The sequence below is a fragment of the Aquarana catesbeiana genome, linkage group LG02 (assembly GCF_042186555.1).
Source record: "Aquarana catesbeiana isolate 2022-GZ linkage group LG02, ASM4218655v1, whole genome shotgun sequence".
Lineage (NCBI taxonomy): Eukaryota > Metazoa > Chordata > Amphibia > Anura > Ranidae > Aquarana > Aquarana catesbeiana.
The window spans coordinates 801,085,476-801,093,372 of record NC_133325.1 but is presented as its reverse complement, the minus strand read 5'-3'; the positions used below and the strand labels follow the sequence as shown (position 1 = coordinate 801,093,372).

Sequence of the window (7,897 nt, the reverse complement as noted above, 5' to 3'; positions counted from 1 at the left end):
AGCATGGGATATAGGAGACAAGGGGAGTGTGAAACGGATAAGGTTGTGATCAGAGAGAGGAAAGGGTGCGTTGGAGAGATTGCACGGAGTGCAGCGATGGGAGAATACAAGGTCGAGAGTGTTCCCGTTGGAGTGAGTGGTGGTTTGTGTCCATTGTGTTTGGTTAAAAGAGGAGGTTAGGTTGAGTAGTTTAGAAGTGGTAGCATTATTAACATTGATTGGAATGTTAAAGTCACCTAGGATAATGGCAGGCACTTCGGATGAAAAAAAATAGGGTAGCCATGCAGAGAGTGCATAACAAAGTATGAACAGGACGAGTACATAACAAAGTAGGAACAGGACGAGTACATAACAAAGTATGAACAGGACGAGTACATAACAAAGTATGAACAGGATGAGTACATATCAAAGTATGAACAGGAAGAGTACATAACAAAGTATGAACAGGAAGAGTACATAACAAAGTAGGAACAGGAAGAGTACATAACAAAGTATGAACAGGAAGAGTACATAACAAAGTATGAACAGGAACAGTACATAACAAAGTATGAACAGGAAGAGTACATAACAAAGTATGAACAGGAAGAGTACATAAAAAAGTATGAACAGGAAGAGTACATAACAAAGTATGAACAGGAAGAGTACAGAACAGAAGTATGAACAGGAAGAGTACATAACAAAGTAAAAATGTAACAAGTAGAGCTACGAATAAACCAATAAAGTATTACATCGAAAGCATAAGAAAATTCCATCAGAAGGAAACAAAGTAAGCTAGTGACTATTGGCTTATTTTCCAAGAGCGGTAATAAGGAGATCCATCTAATAGATATACAGTAAAACCTTGGATTGTGAGCATAATTCGTCCCGGAAACATACTTGTAATACAAAGCACTTGTATATCAAATCGAATTTCCCCATAAGAAATAATGGAAACTCAATTGATTCTTTCCACAACCATTTATTCATAAGTCTTTCAGTTTATAATCCATATAAAAGGATTATAGCAATGTGACCAGGTTGTGTACCCATAAAATGTTCATCCACAAATGGAAGAGAAGAGAAGAGAAGAGAAGAGAAGAGAAGAGAAGAGAGGCGCCTCTAAGTGCACCAATATGGTTACATTTAATGAAGGTACAACATTTAGCAACTCACATGGTTGATGATTAAAAGAGGCACATCCAAGTATACAGGCATCCGGGGTAAAGCTGTCCACATAGACCGTCCTCCTCACCACCGGCTCTCACCGCTGTCAGTCTGCAATCGTGACCAGGAAGACTAACCTGCAGTAGAGCGATCTGAAGCGCAGCGTGGAAGGGACGACGTTGATGGTGGTGCGGAGGACGGTCTATATGGACAGCTTTACCCCGGATGCCGGCATACTTGGATGTGCCTGTTTTATTCATCAACCATGTGAGTTTCTAAATGTTTTACCTTCATTAAATGTAACCATATTGCTGCACTTAGAGGCGCCTCTCTTCTCTTTTATACTCAGTTGTGACGTGACGCTACTTGTATATCAAGTCAAAATTTATTAAAAAACGTTGCTTGTCTTGCAAAACGCTCTCAAACCAAGTTTCTCTCAAACCAAGGTTTTACTGTATATTAAAAACAGAAGGGGTGATGGGTTTATAAGTTATAATGTTGACATTTTAACTGTGATGTACATTGTATGCATGTTAGAGTTCCCCTAAAAGTCCTCTATATATTTTTGGTTTTCTATTCATTACCAGACATTTGGAAATGTCCTTTAAGAAGTTAAAAGTTCTGCTTACCCAAGGAAGTCACAGGCAGGAAATGTATGCACATTATTACCAATATAACCTGCAACATATAAAAGTTACCATAATCAGCACATTGATACTAAATATTTACTAAAGATTATCCAAAAATACACAAAGTATCTTCTTCTTGTATTTTTACACAGTGCAGGGTGTACAGGGGATAAACCAGAATACAGACTTGTGTGTTGCACAGATCTTACAATGATGATTGTTGGATCAGGAACTTATCTGTAGACAAAGACAGAACCAGTCCATACAGACCCGGGGCAGATATAATCTCCTGTGTGTGACTACCAGAGCCGTTCACTTCAGGCAGCTTTTCAGTCAGTGAGAGGCGCTGAGATCTGTAAATTTGATTTTACTGATTTGCCTTTTTTTTTTTTTTTATACGCAATAGGGGAAAAAAAGGCATAAAAAATAGTCATCTGAAAAGTTTAAACAGACAGTATGCAAGAATGTAACACATTGTCCTTGTATATATAAAAAAAGACTCCAAAAAGCAAAAAAAAAAAAAAACACTCAAAAATAAGAAGAAAAAATACATATTTTTTTTTGGCACTGTTTCGGGTTTTTATTTTTGTGCCTTTTTTTTTTTTGCGGCTGTCATTATCACCCCTCTGAAAATCAGTCTGCATTTGATAGGTGGCTGGGAGGAGTTCTGTCACCTCCTTACTGTGCGTTTTAAACAAAATGAAAAATGACCCGGGACTCATCCAATCAGAAACGGATTTGCTGGGGTTATAAAAACTTAGGCTAACAGTTAGCCATGCCCAATCAAAAAATCAGATTTCACCGTCAGCCTGAGGTATCCAGTAAAATATATGAAAAAATGACCTCTAGGGGTGGTTGTCCTCTGAAATTTAAATAATTAGCATATAAAATATGGGAAAACCCGGAGAATTTCTTCAGAGAGGACAGACCGGTGAAATACAAAGTATCATTTGCTGTTTATCCAAGTAGACTTTATTAAACACAGAAATATTGTGAAAAAGTATCAAAAAACACCAAACTTCAACACATAATTTAAAATAAGACTAAACGTCTAAATGAAAGACAGGTGGCCACCACATCTAGATCACACATACCCTCCCGCTCTCACACACACATGCAGACACACACCGATCCTAGGATCGAATCAGAGGATGTGAACCTGGAAACCAAAAAATGGATAGAAGGTGAGCAGTAGAAAAATTAATTAACTTCCTTGCAAGGGATATATGTCATATCAGTCATGCTATTTTCCCTCGCATATTTATTGCAAAGTGAATATTCATTTTGTTTCACCCCATTTAATAAGATAAAAAACAATTTCATTTTGGAAGTGAACGTGATCTACTCCTTTAGTCCATCCAATGTAGAAGGAATATTCTTTCATTATGGGCAGCAGTAAAATACTGCATTATGACCACTAGATGGAGCTGAGGAGCATAGAAAATAGATACTTATTTATAACAAGAGATACAATCTAACAGTTCTAGAGAAATCTCAAGGAAATTAGCAAATAAAGGAAACCACTGCAGACTTGCTGGATAACCCCTGGGTATGTATTTGGTCTGTATTTTTACTTTTTTTTTTTTTGCCTGAAAAGTCGAGGAGGTGTGCTGCATCCCAAACCTGCTCAATTGGTTAGGCCAGTCTCTCACTTTACTAACTGAATTTCCCCTTTGCGAGGCTATTCACCCTTAACTTACAGCAGAATTAAATGCATTGTTGTTTTTCATTTTGGATAGAGTAAGGGTAGGTTATAACCTCTGTCAGGCTTTGAGGAGATTTCTCTTCACTTCCTTTTCCATAACCAAAACAGGAAGTGAGAAAATCGCTGTAAAGTGAGGGAATCCCTGGATGTCACCAGAACTAGTGTCCCCATTGGAGAATTTCTATTCCTGTCCTGGTGACACCCCAAAATTTGGGATTTTCATTCACTTTTGGTGATAACAGTAAACAGGACAAACAGAGAGGGAGAATCTCCCTAACAGAGGAACAGACCGTGATAAAAACCTGACAGGGGTTCCAATCCCTCTCCTCTCCATCCAAAACTAAAAAAAACGTTTTGTTTTTAGTTATACTTTAGGAACATTTAACCATAAGAGTTAAATCATATCTTCACTAGAGATGGGCCGAACACCCCTCTGTTCAGTTTGCAACAGAACTCCCAAACAGGGAAAAGTTCTAATCAGAACGGCGAACTCCATTGAAGTCTATGAGAGCCGAACAGGAAAAAAAAAAAATCAAATGTGCCCATTGTGAAGGATTATATGCAAGGTATTGGCCATTAAAGAGCGACAATTTTGAAAAAACCCAATATCTTTTACTTTTTGCTGTAATAAATATCCCAATTTTTTTTTTTAAAAAAAACAAAATTTTTCCTCAGTTTAGGCCGATACGTATTCTTCTACATATTTTTGGTAAAAAAAAAACGCAATAAGCGTATGTTGATTGGTTTGCGCAAAAGTTATAGCGTCTACAAAATACGGGATAGATTTATGGCATTTTAGAAAATTGTATTTATTTTTTTTTTTTAACTAGTAATAGTGGCGATCACAATTTTTTTTCACGACTCGACATTATGGTGGACACATCGGACACTTTTGACACATTTTTGGGACCATTCACATTTATTCAGCGATCAATGCTATAAAATTGCACTGATTACTATATAAATGTGACAGGCAGGGAAGGGGTTGACCACTAGGGGGACACGAGGGGTTAAATGTGTTTCCTAGGGGAGTGATTCTAACTGTAGGGGGAGGGGACTCACAAGGGGAGGAGACCGATTGGTGTTCACAAGGGGAGGAGACCGATTGGTGTTCCTCCGTTCTGGGAACACAGATCGGTCTCCTCTCACCTGACAGGACGTGTTTACACACACAGATCCACGGTCCTGCTCAGTTAATGGGCAATCACGGGAGTAGCCCGGCGGACATCGCGGCTGCCGGGCACGTGCACCGGGTCCCGAGCAATGCGGCGGGCGCTTAGGGGGCTTCCTGGTCTCATCCATTGACAGCGTAATGAGTCATCTACTGCAGAGAATGAACTGATACAATGTTGCAGAGAGTGAATTGATATACAGAATGGATACAATGTTGCCGAGAGTGAACTAATATAAAGAATAGATACGATGTTGCAGAGAGTGAACTGATATACAGAATAGATACAATGTTGCCGAGAGAGAACTAATATACAGAATGGATACAATGTTGCAGAGAGTGAACTGATATACAGAATGGATACAATTTTGCGAAGATGGAACTCAGTAGTTTCCCTCAGGTGATCTTTGAAGGTTTCCGGTCAATAAACTTTCAAACCATGGAGTCCTGTCTTCACCGCGTTTGTATATCAGTTCACTCTCTGCAGTAGCTGATTTATTTCACTTGGGGAGATTTCCCTTCACTTTCTGTCCCATAGCCAGTGGTTATCTGCCTATTAGGGGTGCAGAGGTGTCGCCCCCCCCCCCTCATCCATGCATCTGCCCCCCTAATGTACATTTCGGGGTCACCGGATGCATGGATTCCAATGGCGGATTTTTCTTTATTTTTTTCAAAATGTTCAGTCTTTTTTTATTTGTTTAGCAAAAAATAAAAACTGCAGAGGTGATCAAATACCACCAAAAGAAAGCTCTATTTGTGGGAACAAAACGATAAAAATTTTGTTTGGGTACAATGTAGCATGACTGCGCAATTGTCATTGAAACTGCAACAGCGCTGATAGCTGAAAATTGGTCTGGGCAGCAAGGTGTATAAGTGCCCGGTATTGAAGTGGTTAAATGGCTAAAAATAAAACCTATGTGGCTCACGGCCAAAGTTAAAATGGCTATAAATAATAAAAAAAGAGCTTTTAAAAAATATTAAAATGCAGGAACACTATCATCAATTAAATACTACAAAGAATATAAAAGAATATGTAAAAAGGAAATCAAGGATGCAAAAATTCAAAACGAACAAAAGATAGTAGGAAAAAACCCCAAAAATTCTTCAAATACACACAAATGGTAAAAAGGTCAGGTCTGAGCATGTAGGCCCTTTACAAAATAATCTAGAGTGGGTGACTGAGGACAAAGAGAAGGCAAATGTATTAAATACTTTCTTCAGCTCTGTGTCTATAAAGGAGCATGGGGGGGGCTCATGTCCATAATGGGGATGGTAGTGACAGCCCCAAATGATCCACAATGGCTCAAAAGTGATCAAGTCCAGAAATATTTAGACAGAATAAAGGTGGATAAAGCACCTGAACCAGATGGCATCCATCCACTGATCCTAAAATAATTGAGCTCTGTAATTTCAAAGCCATTGTTTCTCTTTTTTAGGGACTCGTTAATGATGGGAATGGTACCACTGGATTGGTGTAGGGCCAATGTGGTGCCCATATTTAAAAAGGGAACAAAGTCTTTACCAAGTAACTATAGACCTGATGGTGTAACTTCTATAGTCGGGAAGGTACTGGAGAGTTTTATAAAAGACCACATAGATGAGTTCTTGCGGGAAAAAAATATTTTAAGCAACAGACGACAGCATGGATTCATGAAAGACAGAAGTTGTTAAACCTGATTTTTTTTAAGTAAAACCTTGGACAGAGGGGTGGCTGTGGACATGGTATACTTGGACAGAGAGGTGGCTGTGGACGCGGTATACTTGGACAGAGGGGTGGCTGTGGACATGGTATACTTGGACAGAGAGGTGGCTGTGGACGCGGTATACTTGGACAGAGGGGTGGCTGTGGACGCGGTATACTTGGACAGAGGGGTGGCTGTGGACGTGGTACACTTGGACAGAGGGGTGGCTGTGGACATGGTACACTTGGACAGAGGGGTGGCTGTGGATGTGGTATACTTGGACAGAGGGGTGGCTGTGGACGTGGTATACTTGGACAGAGGGGTGGCTGTGGACGCGGTATACTTGGACAGAGGGGTGGCTGTGGACGCGGTATACTTGGACAGAGGGGTGGATGTGGTATACTTGGACAGAGGGGTGGCTGTGGACGTGGTATACTTGGACAGAGGGGTGGCTGTGGACGATCTCACTGTGAGAAAAAATGCTCAACTGCTCCTAAACATTTGTTAACCAGCAGCAGTGTACATGACGCATATGTCTGTAACAAGATATACAATGTAACAAGTTTAGAGAACACTAGAGGGAATTAACAAATAAATGCAGTTTCAGTGGATGCTTTTTTTTTTTTTTTTTTTTTTTCCTTTTTAAAAATAGATCCCTATTTTTGTATTTAGTTTTCCTTTTTCAACTCCTGACATCTTTGCAAGAAGCATCAAGGTGTTGCTGTATTTTGCCTGTGCTGCATCCAAAATCTGCACAGTTGATCAGGCCAGGGACATACTAAAAGGAATGACAGAAAGGAATGCCCATAGACAGGGACATACTAAAAGGAATGACAGAAAGGAATGCCCATAGACAGGGACATACTAAAAGGAATGACAGAAAGGAATGCCCATAGACAGGGACATACTAAAAGGAATGACAGAAAAGACAGGGACACACTTTTTTCCATCATTGTCTATGGCAGTGGTTCTCAACCCTCTGGTGCTGTGACCCCTTGATAAAATTTCCCAAGTTGTGGGGACCCCTAACAGTAAAATTATTTTCGTAGCATGGATTGTCAGCACCCAAGGCAAGGCAAGTCATTTGCGCCCCCAACCCACGGACATTTAGCGCTCCCTGAGTCCCTTCCACTCGTACAGTATTAAAACCCCTTATGGTACATTTTAGGATGTATCACTCTCTCTCTCTTTGTTCTCCTGTCTTTCCCTTTTATCTCTCTCTATCTTAATTTCTTGTTTGTTTTCCCATCCCTCTCTCAAGCCGTATTTTTCTTTCTCTCCCTCTTTTCCTCTCCCTTCCATGTATTCTCTATTTATATTCTTTCTCTTACGCCTTGGGGGGAGGGGGAGTTGGGATAAGTGGCAGTGCTGGGGGGAGTTCTGATCAGCCAACTTAGGTGCTCTTGATGAAGGTCATCTGCTGATCTGAGAACTGTAGTGGGGACTTTTAATGGCAACTATAATCACAGGTAGTGTTACTCACTGTGTCTCTGGATTCACTGTGTCTCCGGATTCACTGTGTCTCCAGCTCTGTGGTGTCTCCCAGCAGTGACACCTATGCCGAAAT

At 40.2% G+C, this 7,897-nt stretch overlaps 1 protein-coding gene across 1 annotated transcript in view; it reads right to left on the bottom strand.

The window, feature by feature from the left end:
• The window catches only part of LOC141129483 (CD276 antigen-like), a 493,387-nt gene that overhangs the window by 484,844 nt on the left and 646 nt on the right, over nucleotides 1-7,897 (bottom strand). The window lies entirely within an intron of this gene.